The sequence below is a fragment of the Giraffa tippelskirchi genome, chromosome 7, assembly GCF_054371585.1.
Source record: "Giraffa tippelskirchi isolate mGirTip1 chromosome 7, T2T-mGirTip1v1.2.pri, whole genome shotgun sequence".
Taxonomy (NCBI): domain Eukaryota; kingdom Metazoa; phylum Chordata; class Mammalia; order Artiodactyla; family Giraffidae; genus Giraffa; species Giraffa tippelskirchi.
In genome coordinates this window covers 158,755,392-158,773,132 of record NC_137281.1, presented here as the reverse complement: position 1 = coordinate 158,773,132, position 17,741 = coordinate 158,755,392, and the positions used below count along the sequence as shown (strand labels likewise).

At 44.8% G+C, this 17,741-nt stretch overlaps 1 protein-coding gene across 10 annotated transcripts in view; it reads right to left on the bottom strand.

Moving 5' to 3' along the window:
* Positions 1 to 17,741, bottom strand: part of GPR65 (G protein-coupled receptor 65) — a 92,692-nt gene that overhangs the window by 24,431 nt on the left and 50,520 nt on the right. For 3 of the 10 annotated variants that reach the window (XR_014059512.1, XR_014059508.1, XR_014059518.1), the window contains 4 exons: positions 10,723 to 10,882; positions 9,550 to 9,721; positions 4,155 to 4,292; positions 2,948 to 3,514 (listed from right to left, as the gene is read on the bottom strand). The exons of 1 other annotated variant lie outside the window; for it this stretch is intronic. The gene's annotated coding sequence lies outside the window, so the exon portion shown is untranslated. Of the gene's footprint in view, positions 1 to 2,947; positions 3,592 to 4,154; positions 4,293 to 9,549; positions 9,722 to 10,722; positions 10,883 to 17,741 lie in introns of those variants that run through there. 6 more of the 10 variants (XR_014059509.1, XR_014059513.1, XR_014059516.1 and 3 more) reach the window with 3 other exon arrangements.

Below are 17,741 nucleotides of genomic sequence, written 5' to 3'. Positions count from 1 at the left end.
TTTGTCATAGCTTTTATTCAAAGAGGGAGCATTAGAAAGTAATTATTTCAATATGTCTAGGATGTCCATTTCTCTCCAGACAGCCTAACTTTCAGCAGACCTTCTCCCTCCCACATCCTACAGTTGAAACTGAGTCGCTGCATCTATTTTGGCGTAAGTAGAATCCCACGCTTTAGTCTTTCTATTTTGGATCGTGACTCATGCCTTCTTGTTCCCTAAAATTACTGTCTCGAGGTTGGATTTCCTGCTAACTTTGCTTGTTTGGGCTGAGTGGATTCTTCTTTTCAGTTCCTGTGAAGGATGATGTTTAATTATCCTGAGAAATGTTAATCTCCCAGACATACAGTCCCAGCTACAGCAGTCTCAGTGATGAGAAGACGGTGGTCTATGAAAAGAGAAAGCTGTCTAGAGTCAGCCAGGCCTCAGTTCTATTTTTTTTAATTGAAAGTACAGTTGATTTACAATCGAATATTAGTTTCAACTGTGTTGTTGTTCAGTTGCTAAAGTTGTGTCCGATTCTTTGTGACCCAATGGACTGCAGCATGCCAGGCTCCCCATCCTCCACTATCTCCCAGAGCTTAATCAAATTCATGTCCAGTGAGTCGGTGATGCTGTTTAGACATCTCATCTTCTGCCGTCCCCTTCTTCTTTTGCCTTCAATCTTTCCCAGCATCAGAGTCTTTCCCCATGAGTTGACTTTTCCCATCAGGTGGCCAAAGTATTGGAGCTTCAGCTTCAGCATCAGTCCTTCCAATGTGATTCATATTATACCCCACTAAAAGTCATTACAAGATAATGACTTTAATTCCCTGTGTTACACAATATATCCTTGTTGCTATATTATGCAAAGTAGTTTGCATCTCTTCACCCCTTATCACCATCTTGCCCCTCCCCCTTCCCTCTCCTCACTGGTAGCCACTAGTTTGTTTCTTTATATCCGTGGGTTTGTTTCTGCTTTGCCATGTGCATTACAGATAAGTGATGTGTTACAGTATTTGTCTCTATCTAGCTAATTTCACTGAGCATAATACTCTCTAGGTCCATCCACATTGCTGCACAGGGCAGAATTTCATTCCCTTTTATAGACTGAGTCATAGTCCATTGTATATCCATTTACCACATCTCCTTGATCCATTCCTCTGTTGATGGACTATGACTTGGGTTCAGGTCTGGGTTTTGCCATTGGGAGAGGGGAGTAGCCTCTTGTGGCAATCATAAGTATGGAGGCATCTGGCTCTTCTGGGGTAAAGTTTTTGGTGTCTGGTTCCAGGTGGTACTGCTTGTAAAGAACCTGGCTCTCAATGCAGGAGACTTAAGAGATGTGGGTTCGATCCCTGGGTTGAGAAGATCCCTTGGAGGAGGGCATGGCAACTCACTCCAGTATTCTTGCCTAGGGAATCCCATGGACAGAGAAGCCAGGTGGGCTACAGTCCATGGAGTCACAGAGGGTCAGACGCGACCGAGGTGACTTAGCACACGTGCCTAGCCTTACAGGACAAAGCCAGAAGCAGCTGTGAATCTGTTCCGGCAGTGCTATGACCGGTGTACACTGGGAGACTCTGCTCCTGGCAGTGAGCCTTCTAACCTGGGCTTTCTAGCCCTCCCGAAGATTGTGCTGCTTCCTAATATCATATTAACAGAACTCGTTCTGCTTAACCAGAAAGGAGGATTCGGTTTCTGCCACTAAGAACCCAGATGGATGCCATCCTTCCCCACCTGCATCCGAATCGAGTCTGTCACACAGTCCTGCAAATGGAGTCATTTCTATCTGTCCACTTCTCTTCATCCCCTCTGCTTCTTCCTTGGCTCAGAAACTACCTTTTTTGTCCAGATCCCATCCACAGCCTCCTGTTGGCTCTCTGACCCCCAGACCACCCCACTCTAATTCATTCTCCTCACTGACAGCAGAGTCATCTGCCTACGATGCCAACGTGCTCAGGGCACCTCCCAGAGCAAACTCCCCAGTGCTCAGTCGCTAGTCACGTCTGACCCTTTGTGACCCCATGGATTGCAGCCCACCAGGCTCTTCTGTCCATGGGATTCTCCAGGCAAGAATGCTGGAGTGGGTTGCCATTCCCTCCTCTAGGGGCTCTTCCCGATCCAGAGATCGAACCTGTGTCTCCTGTGTCTCCTGTATGGGCAAGCGGATTCCTCGCCACTGATGCCACCTAGGCTCCTGCTCTGCGGGGTCACTTCCTTTTCCTCGTGTGTGCAGTTGGTCCTCTTATCACCAGCCGTGTGTGAATTTACTCTTTCCACCTAGAACGTGCTGCTCCCAAATCACCAGGTGACATTATATTCACCTTCCCGGTCTTAGGTCAAGTTTTCACTGCTTCGGGAAGCAGCTCCTGACTTCTCAAGTTCCAGTTAGGGGCCTTTGTACTCTAGAGCATCCCCAGACAAATTTCACTTGCTGTTTATTCATCTGGATTCCCTACGACACAGAAGGCCCTATGAGAGCTGCAGCCTTTTCTGTTTAGTTGAGAAGTGTGCCTCTGAAATCTGGAACACAGCCTGAAACATGTGAGCACTCAATAAAAGCTAATTACGTGGAGGAATGGTGTTAAATGTCTTAGAAAGGTCTAAAGTATTAATGTGGGAATTGACCATCATTCATGAGTTCTGACAACCTAGAGGCCCCTAATGACCTCAATAGGGGCAGTTTCAGTGCAGAAGTGGCAGCTGAGACCAGGTCTCACGGGGCGAGGAGCAGGGGACACAGGAAGCCCCCTGGTTTAGGACTTCTTCCCCTACTCCGTGACTGGCCAAGATGCCCTTATGAGGTCCAAGGGCAGGACAGGCAGTGGACATAGGAAGTTACTAGACGCCCAGGATATTGGTCTAGAAAAAACAGCAAAGGAGCTAAGGCACCAACTTAGGCTGAATTCTCCACTGGGCACCAGAAGCAGTGTCTAGAACCCCCCAATACTTGTAGGGGCCCACAAGGTTGTTTTAATTTTGTTTTTAATAAGAAGAACAAATCCTCATGAATCTACACTCATGATGCTTGGATTATAGTCTTCCTTATACCAACACAGTCAAGAAATACAATTGGTGACATTATTTAACAGAGGAAGGAGACCCCATAGGAAAAGTGACCCTAGCCCACGGCAATCGCGATGCATCCCGGCAACTTTGCTGACCTCAGGAAGTCTAGTCTTGCCTCTGAGATTCATTTGTCATGAATCAGCTCACCCCCTTTCTTCTTTCTCTCGGCCTTTGGCCCCCCACTAGCTTCGGCTCTCCCACGATTCCTAGGTTGATCTGATGGGGGGACAACTCTATCCTCTGATATCTCAGAGACTGTGGTTTGGAAAGGTCTTAGAGGTTCCTGACAAGGCCAAGGGTAAAACTGTATTTTATGATTTTTAACACAGATATTGGGTTCAGCATGCGGGCATGTCTGCTGATTTCCATTTCCACTCGGGGTAAGCAAAGTCTACAAGCAAAGATACCATCTTCCTGGAACTGAAGAGAGAGAAAGACCAGCCAAACTGCCAACACAGCACAGGATCTGTAAACAAGAAGTGCTGACTTTGTTGGATGAAGCAATTAGCAGCTACTGTGCATGGCCAGATGGGTGAAGACACCCTGGAAAAGGACAGGGAGCCCGGGTAAGGATCGCCTCCCCAAGAGGGGCACTGAGAGGAGCAAAGAAAGCTTCTTAGGAAACACGAGAATTACAGACACCCTTCCCATCCAGACCGTCTTTGTTCTAAGGGAAGGTCTAATTTGCTTTAGATAAACTGGGAAGTTCTCAACTTTACAAGAATCTGCGCTTTTTAGAGGAGATAAGTCTCTCTGTAGCCCTTGGTATACGGGGCCAGGGCGGGGGGTGTGTGTGTGGGGGGAAGGGATTGCAAGCAGAAGCCGTATAAAGGGCTTTGTTTCTTAAGGCTGTTCCATGTGGGAATCACCTGCAGCCAACACACAAGGCCTCTGTCTGTGGGAGGGTGAACCAAGGCCTGGTTCAGAGGCCAAGTTCCATGGGCTGCACAGCAAATTCTCTGTCTCTAAGAGTTTATCAGATTAAGTCATTAATCCGTTCATCCTCTTAAGCCCCTTCAGATGCTGGTGATGTAAGTGTGAAGAAAACCCCGCCCGGCCTGCTTCGTGGGCACTTTTCTTTGTGACCCAACATCTCGTACACTTACTTGTTTACCGTCTCTCCCATGACTCTCTGCTCGGTGAGATTATAATCTCCATGAGACTGGAGACTTGGCTCTTCTGTCCACTGGTCTGAATTTAGTGCCCAGAACAGCTACTGGTATGGCTGGATAAATGTTTGTTGCCTGATTTTGGATGAATGAATGAAATTATTTTATCATTCCTAATCCTGAACATACTAGTAAAAGAAAAATCCAAGAGCTTCATTCATTCAGTTTTGATTGCCATTTTCCAAAAATTTGATTTTGGAAATGTTTATAAAGACATGGTAAAATTGACATGGAAACACCAACACTTTCCTTTAATACAAACTTGATATAAGTGTGTAACAGAGCACTACCAAGCTCTACCTAAACTTCTTATGTTACTCACTTCGAGGAATTTGAACTTCACTTGAACTAGCACTTGTCTTTAGTAACTTCTAAGTATAGCTTTCACCAGCTCAATAATGCAACTCACCTTTTAGTTGTTTGAAATAGTTCTTTCACACAAGGCTAAATCTCCTACTAGGAAAGATTAATCTGTTTGCAACGAGCTCTCCACATGTTCAAAACCTGGTTGGTCTGTTTTGACATTTAGAAAGAAAACAGACTTGGGCTCTGAACCAAATCAAACAACTCTGCAGGAAGGAGCCATATGGCCTCATAAAATGATCTGGTGACAGAACTCAGCCTTAAGAGCATCAGATATAGAAAGTCACATGCAATGACTGTCTCTTGAGTTCCACTATTGAAGAGTCAATCCTTTGGGTGTCAAAAAGCTTCTTAATCTTTAAGTTTTCCCCTGTAAATCTGGGAGAACTAAATACTCTAAGCCATCATGTCTTGAACAGCCAGTCAAAATTGTGAATTAGTGAAGCAGGGGGATACAAGACAACAGGGAATCGGGGGGGGGACACAGATGCTTATGCCTCCTAATTTCTACCCAGTAGCAACTTTAGACGGAGAAGGCAATGGCACCCCACTCCAGTACTCTTGCCTGGAGAATCCCAGGGACGGGGGAGCCTGGTGGGCTGCCGTCTATGGGGTCGCACAGAGTCAGACACGACTGAAGCGACTTAGCAGCAGCAGCAGCAACTTTAGAGTTTTGCTTAGAAGGATGACCACCCAACTTGGGCTGGGGATGGGACGGGGCGGCTGGTGGTGATGCTTGAAGCTAAGTTTGCATAGTCGTTTACATAAAATAAACAACATCCTTTGTTCATGTCAAGGCATGGGGACAGAGTACAAATAGAAATTACATGGGAAGAATAACTGAAGGCTTCTGAACACCCACCAGGATGCTATTCCTGGCTCAAGTCTCGCTGCCCTGTGAAAACTGGGCGCAGCCTTGTCAGGGCACTTGCATTTTCTAAAGAAGTTGAAAACCTCTATTTTTATGAGAAATATCCTGCTGGCAGTGGCGGTGGTGGTTTAGATTAGGTATCAGAAAAGGCCTGCTTGATAAACAGGGTGACATCTGAGTACCGTCTTGAGTTGAGGAAATTGCGAAAGAGTGAGAGAGGACGAAGGACGGGGCAGCGAGCGCACAGCCCTGTGGCCGCAGTGTGCTTGTGAGCCAGAGAGTGGCCACTGCGTCTGGGAAGGGCCAGTGGGGAGAAGAGAGAGCAGATACGACGGCGGCGGAGGAGCTGGGAGGGCAGGACATGGAAGCCCAGACAGATCTGGAGAGGGCCCTGATGAGACTGTCATGGAGTCACCCGGGAAGCCCCTGGGAGGCTTTGGCCGTAAGGGCAACTTGGTCCAAGCTGGAGTCATTTCTGGCTGATGCCATGGGGAGAATAGTTTATTTAAAAAAAAAATTTAAAAAAGGGAATGAGAGCGGGATCAGGGGAAAAAGAAGGCATATTGTCTTGAATGAAGTTCAGCAGTGACAGTGTTCTCCAAATAAGAGAAATTCTCCACGGAGTTCTCCAGGCCAGAATCCCAGAGTGGGTAGCCTTTCCCTTCTCCAGGGGATCTTCTCAACCCAGGGATCGAACCCAGGTCTCCCGCATTGCAGGCAGATTCCTTACCAGCTGAGCCACCAGGGAAGCCCAAGAATACTGGAGTGGGTTGCCTATCCCTTCTCCAGGGGATCTTCCCGACTCAGAAATTGAGCCGGGGTCTCCTGCATTGCAGGCAGATTCTTTATCAACTGAGCTATGAGGGAAGCCCCCAAATAAGAGATGCTTTAAGTAAAAGGTGGGGATCTCCTGGTGGCTCAGATGGTAAAGAATCTGCCCGAGATTCGGGAGACCCAGATTCAGTCCTCCGGTTGGGAAGATCCCCTGGAGAAGGGAATGGCTACCCACTCCAGTATCCTTGCCTGAAGAGTTCCATGGACAGAGGGGCCTGGCAGGTTACCGTCCGTGGGGTCGCAAAGAGTCACAGCTAACACCAAGTCAAAGGTGGTTTCTGTCTCCTTCATCAGTTCAGAGGTCTGAATCTAGAGGTTGATGGGAGCTTTGTTGGCCAAGTTGTCAGGGAATCAAAAAATTTTCAAGTCAGTGTTCTAAGGACTTATCTAGGGCACGAATGCAGATAGAACAGAGCAAACTTAAGGCTGCCTATCTGTGGGTTAAAGAGTCAACTGTTTAGCCGGAAGCAGGATGAGAAAAAGATAAAGAGAAAGCCATTAAAGGTACCTTACAGCTATCTCTTAAGGGAGCTTCCTAGAAGTTCCATAGACATTTCTGCTTATATCCTCTTGGCGACACAGACATTTCCGCTTATATCCCCTTGGCTACACCAAGCTGCAAAAACTGTTAGAAAATCTAAATTCTGCTAAAAATTCTATCACTGTAGAAGGAGGGAATCTAGATATTGGGAGGAAGTAAGCAGGTTTTTAAAATTTGGTTTTAAGTTTGTTCAGGTCGTGCCAGGTCTTTCGTCACGGCAGGCAGGAGCTTCAGCTGTGCCATGCAAAATCTTAGTTGTGCCGCATGAGATCTAGTTCCCTGACCAGTAATCAAACCCAGGCCCCCTGTGTTGCAGGTGCAGAGTCTTAGCCGTTGGACCACCAAGGAAGCCACAGAAACAAAGAGTCTTGACCCCAGGACACAAACATGGTAATCCAGTGAGAGATGATGGTTATGGAGGTGGTAAGAAGTGGTCAGATTCTGGATATAGGCTGAAGTAGCGGAAAGAGGACATGCTGATGCATTGGTTGTGGAGGGCGAGGGAAAGAGGATAGTCAAGAAGAATGAAGGCTTTGGCTTCAGTTCAGTTGCTCAGTCGTGTCCGACTCTTTGCGACCCCATGAATGCCAGGCCTCCCTGTCCATCACCAACTCCCTGAGTCTACCCAAACCCATGTCCATTGAGTCAGTGATGCCATCCAGCCGTCTCATCCTCTGTCGTCCCCTTCTCCTCCTGCCCTCAATCTTTCCCAGCATCAGGATCTTTTCCAATGAGTCCACTCTTTGCATCAGGTGGCCAAAGTACTGGAGTTTCAGCTTCAACATCAGTCCTTCCAATGAACACCCAGGACTGATCTCCTGTAGGATGGGCTGGTTGAATCTCCTTGCAGTCCAAGGGACTCTCAAGAGTCTTCTCCAACACCACAGTTCAAAAGCATCAATTCTTCAGCGCTCAGCTTTCTTCACTGTCCAACTCTCATATCCATACATGACCACTGGAAAAACCATAGCCTTGACTAGACGGACCTTTGTTGGCAAAGTAATGTCTCTGCTTTTTAATATGCTATCTAGGTTGGTCATAACTTTCCTTCCAAGGAGTAAGCATCTTTTAATTTCATGGCTTCAATCACCATCTGCAGTGATTTTGGAGCCCAGAAAGAAAAGTCAGCTACTGTTTCCACTGTTTCCCCATCTATCTGCCATGAAGTGATGGGACCGGATGCCATGATCTTAGTTTTCTGAACGTTGAGCTTTAAGCCAACTTTTTTACTCTCCTCTTTCACTTTCATCAAGAGGCTCTTTAGTTCTTCTTTACTTTCTGCCATAAGGGTGGTGTCATCTGCATATCTGAGGTTATTGATATTTCTCCCGGCAATCTTGATTCCAGCTTGTGCTTCCTCCAGCCCAGCGTTTCTCATGATGTACTCTGCATATAAGTTAAATAAACAGGGTGACAATACACAGCCTCGACGAACTTCTTTTCCTATTTTGAACCAGTCTGTCGTTCCATGTCCAGTTCTAACTGTTGCTTCCTGACCTGCATACAGGTTTCTCAAGAGGCAGGTCAGGTGGTCTGGTATTCCCATCTCTTGAAGAATTTTCCACAGTTTATTGTGATCCACACAGTCAAAGGCTTTGGCATAGTCAATAAAGCAGAAATAGATGTTTTTCTGGTACTCTCTTGCTTTTTCGATGATCCAGTGGATGTTGTCAATTTGATCTCTGGTTCCTCTGCCTTTTCTAAAACCAGCTTGAACATCTGGAAGTTCACAGTTCATGTATTGCTGAAGCCTGGCTTGGAGTATTTTAAGCATTACTTTACTAGCATGTGAGATGAGTGCAATTGTGTGGTAGTTTGAGCATTCTTTGGCATTGTCTTTCTTTGGGATTGGAATGAAAACTGACCTTTTCCAGTCCTGTGGCCACTGCTGAGTTTTCCAAATTTGCTGGCATATTGAGTGCAGCACTTTCACAGCATCATCTTTCAGGATTTGAAATAGCTCAACTGGAATTCCATCATCTCCACTAGCTTTTTTCATAGTGATGCTTCCTAAGGCCCACTTGACTTCACATTCCAGGATGTCTGGCTCTAGGTGAGTGATCACACCATCGTGATTATCTGGGTCATTAAGATCTTTTTTGTACAGTTCTTCTGTGTATTCTTGCCACCTCTTCTTAATATTTTCTGCTTCTGTTAGGTCCCTACCACTTCTGTCCTTTATTGAGCCCATCTTTGCATGAAATGTTCCCTTGGTATCTCTAATTTTCTTGAAGAGATCTCTGATCTTTCCCATTCTCTTGTTTTCCTCTATTTCTTTGCATTGATCACTGAGGAAGGCTTTCATATCTCTCCTTACTATTCTTTGGAACTCTGTATTTAAATGGATATATCTTTCCTTTTCTCCTTTGCTTTTCCCTTCCCGTCTTTTCACAGCTATTTGTAAGGCCTCCTCCGATAGCCATTTTGCTTTTTTGCATTTCTTTTTCTTTAAGCAACACAAAAATTGAGCTACTTATGTTGAGCAGGATTAAGGATAACCTTGGGGGGGCTTCACCTGTAGCTCAGTTGATAAAGAGCCCGCCTGCAGTGCAGGAAACCTGGGTTCGATCCCTGGGTCAGGAAGATCCCCTGGAGAAGGAAATGGCAACCCACTGCAGTATTCTCGCCTGGAAAATCTCATGGACAGAGGAGCCTGATGGGCTGCAGTCCCTGGGGTCGCAAAGAGTCGGGCACGACTGGGCGACTAACACTTACTTACTTACTTGGGGTTCCTTGGTGGCTCAGCGGTAAAGGGACTGCCTGCAATGCAGAAGACGCAGGAGGTGTGGGTTCGATCTCTGGGTCAGGAAGGTCCCCCGGAGGAAGGCAGGGCAATCCACTCCAGTACTCTTGCCTGGAAAATTCAATGGACAAAAGATCCTGGAAGGCTACAGTCTGTAAGGTCACAAAGAGTTGGACACGACTTAATTGATCAAGCATGCATGCAAGAATAATCGAGTTTGATTTGGGAGAGTTCATTCTGACACCCAAGTGGAGATGTCAGGAAGACAATTGGATATGCAAGCCTGGGGTTTAAGGGAGCCATCTAGTTTAGAACAAGAAATCCATCTGCATAGACATGGTGTCAAAAGCTACAAAACTTGAGAAGATAGTCTAGAGAATGAGTGTACATCAGTTCAGTTCAGTGCAGTCACTCAGTCGTGTCTGACTCTTTGCGACCCCATGGACTGCAGCACGCCAGGCTTCCCTGTCCTTTATCATCTCCCAGAGCTGGCTCAAACTCATGTCCATGGAGTCAGTGATGCCATCCAACCATCTCATCCTCTGTCTGAGTGTATGTAGCAAAGAATGAACTTAAGACAGAGCCCAAAGCATCCCAACATCAGAGGCTGGGGAAATGGGGAAGTGACCAGTCGGGAGGGCAAAGAACCAAGAGGGCGGGTCTCTGAATATCAAGAGAATCAAGTATTTCAAAAAGGAGTGATAGACTGTATTAAATGCTGCAGCAGGTTGAGTAACACGGAGATTACTAGTTGACCATTGGGTTTGGCAACATGAAGGTCAGTAGTGGTCATGATATCAGCTACTTCAGTGAAATGGTGAGGGAGAAAGCCTGTTTGGAGTGCTTCAAGAGAGAATGAAATTAGAGAAAGAGTGAACACAGACAAAGTTTTTCAGGGATATATAAAAACTAGCAGAGAAATGAGATAGTAGTTGAAAGAGGGTATGGAGTCAAGTTTTTTGTTTTTTAGAATGAGATCTATTACAGCATATTTTGTGTGTTGATGGGGAAGAGTGAGTGTAGCGGGGAAATTTGAGGATGCAGGAGAGAAAGGAGAGAGTTGTGTGGAGTAAGATCTGTGCGTCCATAAGGGGAGAGGATGCCCAGTGCACACATGCGGGTTTGGCTTTAGAGAGGAGCACAGACAACTCACCCAGGAGGGAAGACAAAGTACGCGAGAACAGATGAAGGCGGGCAGGAGAGGCCTGGCGGGAGCTGGTAGAAATCCTCCCCTGACTGCTTCTGCTTTCTTACTGAAATAGAATTCCAACTCCTCAGCTCAGAGTTAGGAGGGGGGTAGAGGAACTAGAGATCTGTGAGGAGAGAAGAAAATAAGAACTAGTTTTGTAGGAGACTGGATGAGTGAATTAACTGTGGAAATGGAATGAAATTGCTGGGCACCACTATGGACCGATTTTATGTCAATGGTCATGGATTTAAGGTTTGTGACTGGGAGTGGGCAGAGGGTTGGATGGAAGCAGAGGGGGGGTGGGGGTAAGAAGGAATCATAAGAAGTATAAAGAGACCATACAATCTCATCTCGTCCTAAAGGAATGGGATGGTGATGAGGGACAGTATAAAGGTCTTGGATTCAATGGATCACCTATAGCCTTTCTTGGAAAAGTTGACCACCTGTGCAAAAATAGACATTGCTACTGTTTAGCGTGACATCTTAGAGAAGGCTAAGCTGCAGTTAAAGTAAAATCCAAATTTCAGTGGCTTGAGAAACAAAGAGTCACTATCATAGGATTTGAGTTGATGGCCTCTCTGCTCCACACAGCTACTGAAGAACGCTGCCAGCTTCAACATGTGACCTCTGGGAGTCATCCAAACCTTACCACATCAGTCGGTCAGTAGGGAGAAAAGGCATTGAGGGACAAGTGTCAGAGGCTTTTATGGGCCATGCTTGGGAGTGGCATGGATCACTTTAATCATATTCGATTGAAGAGAACTTCATCATATCTCTGCTGGGGATGCTGAGAAGTGAAGTCCAGTGTGGGCCCAGAAGGAAAGGGAGAAGGGATTTTGGTAGACATCTAGCAATCTCTATCACAATTAGCCCCTTTGGTCACTATCCCCCCTTACACGAAACACACATATTCTTTAGGGGAGAAAACCCCAAATTTCATCCATTGATTGTATCTGTTTCGGAGTCTAGGATCTCCAGGTGATGCTCAGACCACTGCTTCAGGTCCAGGTGTGATTTCTCAAGGTCCAGCATCCTCTGAACTGAAAGACAAATTACCTGCCTTCTATCTGGTCAGCTACTATACCAAGTGGACAGGATGATCATGATAAAAACTCTCAGAGCAGTCCCTGGTCCACAGCAATGATGGAATCCTGTTTGGGGGGATATTGCTAGGAACCCCAACTCTTTGAAGAAAATGTCTTGGTAGATTCTGGGTCTGTCCTTTCAGGGGGGCTTTCTTGTCCATTGTTCTTGGTGGCTGGAGGACAAGAAAATTCTTGTCTGTTATTCCCATGGTTATGTATGAGGGGGTATATTGTGGGGTATGATATAAGGAGGTACAGACATTTCAAATCCCACTTTCTGCTCCTGTATGAGAGTAGTTTTACAGACATAAGCTTGTGGTTTCCGGGCAGTACAGTTTGCCTAAAAACATGATAGGCTTCTGACCTACTTGCTTACAGTCGGTTTCATGTGGAAGTAAATAAGCTCCAAATTCTTTTCTAGTTTGGTTCTACAGTCTTTTTTTGTTTGTTTGTTTCTCAGCCCATCCACTTTGCCCTCATGGAATCTACACTGACGTCTGAAATGATCATTTTAGGTGGCAAGGCAACATGCTTGATATTATCTTTGCCACTGGGCTGGGTCTCCCTCCTTTTCTATGATGCACAAATCTTATCTTCTAGCATTTGAGCTACAGAAACCATCAGTTTTCCCAGCCCTAAGAAGCTCTGAATTCTGAGTCTTTTTATTTGGTTTCACTTCAGCTGGCAAACCAGACCATTTTTGCCTGAGATCATCTCTTTCTTGTAATACTTTGCTAAAAGCAATAAATATTGGCCAACATACCCTAATATTCTTGCTTCTTCTAATTGCTTGCCCTAGAGATACAGACTTAATAGGCTCTTGGTCTGCTTTCTGAGTGATCAGAGGTGGTAATTTTATTAAGTTATTTTTCCCCCATGGATAACACGAGCTCTAGCTTTTTAGTCTTTGATATGCGCTTTCTTCCTTCCTTTGTTCTGAACACTAAACTAATTCCATACGTTTTAGGTGTTTGCTATGGTACATTACGTTCAGGTAATGATTTCAGGTAATTAATTAGGGAATGTGGAAACATAAACCCCTAAAATCCAGTGGCTTAAATAAAACACGTGTTCTTCTCTCACCGAGGGAGTGCAGGGCTGCAGCAGTAGGGGCACAGGATCTCAGGGACCCGAGTGTGATGGTGAGTCTGCTGTTCCCCACACGGTCTCTTTGTGGTTCCCTCCCCAGGGAGCTGGAAGGAAAGCACGTGGAGGAGCATGACCGGGGGTTAAGGAGCCTGCCCTGGCAGGGGGCACATGATGTCTGCTCACATTCCATTGGCGAGAACCCAGTCACGTAAAACAACGGTAAAGGAAATCAGGAAATGTACTCCAGCCACAAGTCCAGGAAGAAGGGAAGAACGGATTTAGGTGGTCAGCTTGTGGTCTCTATCTCACACAATAATAAAGAATGAGGACAGATAAATGGGACTAACTCTTCCTACGTGTGCATGCTAAGTCACTTCAGTCATGTCTGACTCTTTGCAACCTTATAGAGTGTAGCCCGCCAGGCTCCTCTGTCCATGGGATTCTCCAGGCAAGAAAACTGGAGTGGGAGGCCATGCTCTCCTCCAGGGGATCTTCCCAGCCCAGGGATTGAACCTGAGTCTCTTACATCTCCTGCAATGGCAGGCATGTTCTTTACCCCTAGCACCACCTGGTAAGCCCAATTCTTCCTATAGAACATCTTAATGCATCTGAAGTGTCATGACATCATGGGAAGAATTAGAGGAGGTTATATATAAGGCTTATAGAAGGAACCAAAGGCTAAATTAAGGAATTTAAAAAAATATCAATGGACAGATTTCATTAAAACTAGTGCCTAATAAAGATAAAACTTCATCTGATTTGATCTGGTTTGTAGCAACAGAGATAGATGAGAAAACTATCTTTTGAAGATTATTGGTTTTTCCATTTCTAGAAGCTGAGATTTCCTTCACTTTGAAAAGACCCTAAGAATAAAAATGACAAGAAGGAGGCTAATTTTAAAGGAGAATTCAGTGCACAATACACTTCAATTATATTTCAGATGAAAACAACAATGCTTTGCTTATCACAAGAATTATTTGTTGTTGTTTTGTTGTTAAGTTGTGTCTGACTCTTTGTGACCCCCATGGGCTGAAGCACACCAGACTCCTTTGTCCTCCACTATCTCCTGGAGTTTGCTCAAATTCATTTCCATTGAGTCGGTGATGCTACCTAACCATCTCATCTTCTGTCATCCCCTTCTCCATTTGCCTTCAATCTTTCCCAGCATCAGGATCTTTTCCAATGAGTCGGCTCTCCACATTAGGTGGCCAAAGTACTGGAGCTTCCGTCAAGGACAAATAATAAAAGAGACCTCATTTTACAATAGTAAGCAAAAAAAACTTTTTGAAAGGAATAATCCAAGACCTCTGATTTTAGGCAGCTAGTGGATCACATTAATACAGAAACTTGCATAGCATGTAGAAATTCAGAATACTATATATAATACACAGAAAAAAACTTAAAGCGTGCTTCCAGATATCACATAATAGAAAGAAAATTTGCAGTAAGAAATAAATGAGGAATGAAAAAACAACCATAGGTCCAGATGATGTTATAGGCAAAGTTCCAACAATTCTTCAAAAAATAAATATTCTCATCTTATACAAACCAGTCTAGGATATAGAAAAAGAGGGAAATTATTCCATCTCATTTTATGCCATATGGTAATCTCTGTTTCACTGAATACACTAAAGCCTTTGACTGTGCAGATCATGATAAACTGTGGAAAGCTCTTTGAGAGATGGGAATACCAGACCATCTTACCCGTCTCCTGAGAAACCTGTGTGTGGGTCAAGAAGCAACAGTTAGAACCTTGTATGGAACAGCTGATTGGTTCAAGACTGAGAAAGGAGAAAGACAGGGCTGCCTGCTGTCACCCCGTCTGTTTAATCTGTATGCTGAGCGCATCATGAGAAATGCTGGGCTGGATGAGCTACAAGCCAGAATCAAGACAGTCGGGAGAAACAACCTTGCCCATGTGGAGACCACTCTAATGGCAGAAAGCGAAGAGGAACTAAAGAGCCTCTTGATGAGGGTGAAGGAGGAGAGTGAAAGAGTCAGCCTAAGACTAAATATTAAAAAAAACTAAGGTCATGGCATCTGGCCCCATTACTGCAGGGCAAATAGAAGGAGGAAAGGTGGAAGTGACAGATTTCCTCTACTTGGGCTCCAAAATCACTGTGGATGCTGATGGCAGCCCTGAAATCAGAAGACGATTGCTTCTTGGAAGGAAAGCAATGAGCAACCTGGACAGTGTGTTGAAAAACACGTTACTCTGCTGACAGAGGTCCATACAGTCAAGACTATGGTCTTCCCAGTGGTCACACACTATTGTGAGAGCTGGACCATAAAGAAGGCAGAATAGCAAAGAATTGATGCCTCCAAACTGTGGTGCTGGAGAAGACTCCTGAAAGTTCCTTGGACAGCAAGGAGATCAAACGAGTCAATCTTAAGGGAGACCAACCCTGAATTCTCACTGGAAGGACTGATGCTGAAGCTGAAGTTCCAGTATTTTGGTCATCTGATATGAACAGATGACTCATTGGGAAAGTCCCTGATGTAGGAAAGATTGAGGGCAGAAGGAGAAGAGGGCGTCAGAGGATGAGATGGCTGGATGGCATCACTGACGCAATGAACATGAACTTGGGCGAACTCTGGGAGATGGTGTGCGATAGGGAGGTCTGGCTTGCTGCAGTCCATGGGTCCCAAAGAGTCAGACATGACTGAGCAACTGAACAACAGCAACAACAATCTCCAATACAGAGAAAGCTTTCATAATACTATACTAATTATTAATGCTAATACTAATTTGTAATAGAAACTTATAATACAATTTTTTGACCTGAGAAGGGAAACCATAAGAAAGCATAAAGCAAATATTATACTTAATAGTGAAATCTGACAAAGATGTCTGTTATGCCAATTTTATTCAACATCATTCTGCAAGAGCTAGTTAGCAAAGCAATGTATGAAAATAAGTAAAAGTTAAAAGGATAGGTAAAGAAAAATCAAATTGTCACTACTCATAAGCAAAATATTATTTTCTACATAGAAAACTAAAGGAATTTAAAGGCCAAAACTAGAGTTATTAAGAAACTTCATCACCGTTGCTAGATACTAGATTACCTTATGAAAAATGAACTCATTTCTGTGCATCAACCATAACCAATGAAAGGATGAATTTTTTAAAATGCTATTTGCAGCATTAAAGTGACCTAACAATAAATCTAACATAGATGTCTTAGATCTTTATGGAGAATATTATAAAACTTTATTGAAGGCCATAAAAAACATTTAACTAAAAGTAGAAACATATACTAACTTCCTGGATGGGAAGTCATAAATATGTAAAATTTCCCAAAATGTGTCTGTAGAATTCAATGCAATTCTAATGAACAATTCAATAGAGTGTCCTCAGAGACTTGCTAAATTGGTCCAAAAAGCTCGATGAAGTGTAATGGTATAGAAAAAAGCATAAAACCTCAAGAAAAGAGGAGAGGGTATATATAACAAACTTAGGTGCATAGCAGAATTAAGAAATATGGAAAAATGGGATTGTACAGTGCAGAAGGGATGCATTCAATTAATGGTGTCAAAAATGGGCTCCTCCTGTGGAAAAAAAAAAAGACGTTTTGACTTTTATATACACACCACTCATTAAAATAAATTTCAGAGAGGGTTCTGAGCATGGACGACAGACTCCCCAACCTAAGGAATCAGCATACTTATCCACCTATGTGATGATTTATAATTGGCAACATGAAGAAATGGGGCAAAGATGGTTCCAGGCTGAAGGACCAGCATCTGCCCCGAGGCAGAAAGGATCACAGCACAAAGGAGGCGCCCGGTGTGATGGGAGCTTAAGGAACAGGAGGAGGTGGCCAGAGCTGAGGTTTGATACATTGTTAGGACCGTGTCAGACCCCACAGCTCCTGTGTGCCCTGTTAAGAGTTTTAGAATCCATTCTCAGAGCAGTCGCAGCCAAGCGGGTTTTCAGTGGGATGAGTCCTAATCAGACTTTCCTGAGGATCCCTCTAAACCGCTGTGCGAAGAACAGAGGGGAAGATGAGGCAAGACCACGCTGGAGGCTCTGTAGTTCTCCAGGGTCTTGAGAGATGGAGAGGACAGCGGTATTAGGAGAGAGACATCTTAGAAGGATGTACCTAAAATGGGAGACAGTCACATGAACAGAAATGGATTTTGTTACAGTTCTTCCCGTAATTTCACACAGGAAGTCTAAAGCTCTAAAAGTTGCTAAAGCCAATAATGTCTCATTTCTTTATGTTTGGAGCTAATGGACCAAGGAAGCAGAGAGGCCTCACAGTTGGGTGGAGGCGCGGAGAGATGAAGAGAATGCTAGACTCACTTGGAGAGCTTTGTTCAAGCTACATCCATCCTGGCCACTCCAACCTTCCAACCGAGACGTGGGAGATTCTAACAGGGGCCAAAATTAGGTGACTTATTGGGAATTTAACAGGCTAGCATGTGAAAACTCGGGCTTCCCAGGTGGCACAGTGGTAAAGAATCCTCCTGCCAGTGCCGGAGATTCAGGAGACGTGGCTTTGATCCCTGGGTTGGGAAGTTCCCTTCAAGAAGAAAATGGCTCCCCACTCCAGCATTCTTGCTGGAAAACTCCCTGGTCAGAGAAGGCTGGCAGGTTGCATTCCATGGGGTTGCGGAGAGTTGGACATGACTCAGCAACTGAGGACACACGCATGCATACGAAAATTCAAACATACTGTTGTCTTACTACTCCGAAGAGAAGTTAGGCTGACCATTCTTGGCGATAGGACAAAGCTTGCTGCTTTTATACAGACTGAGCTCTTTATGACCCTCAGAAAAAATGTTTGGTCTATCGTGAGATCTCCA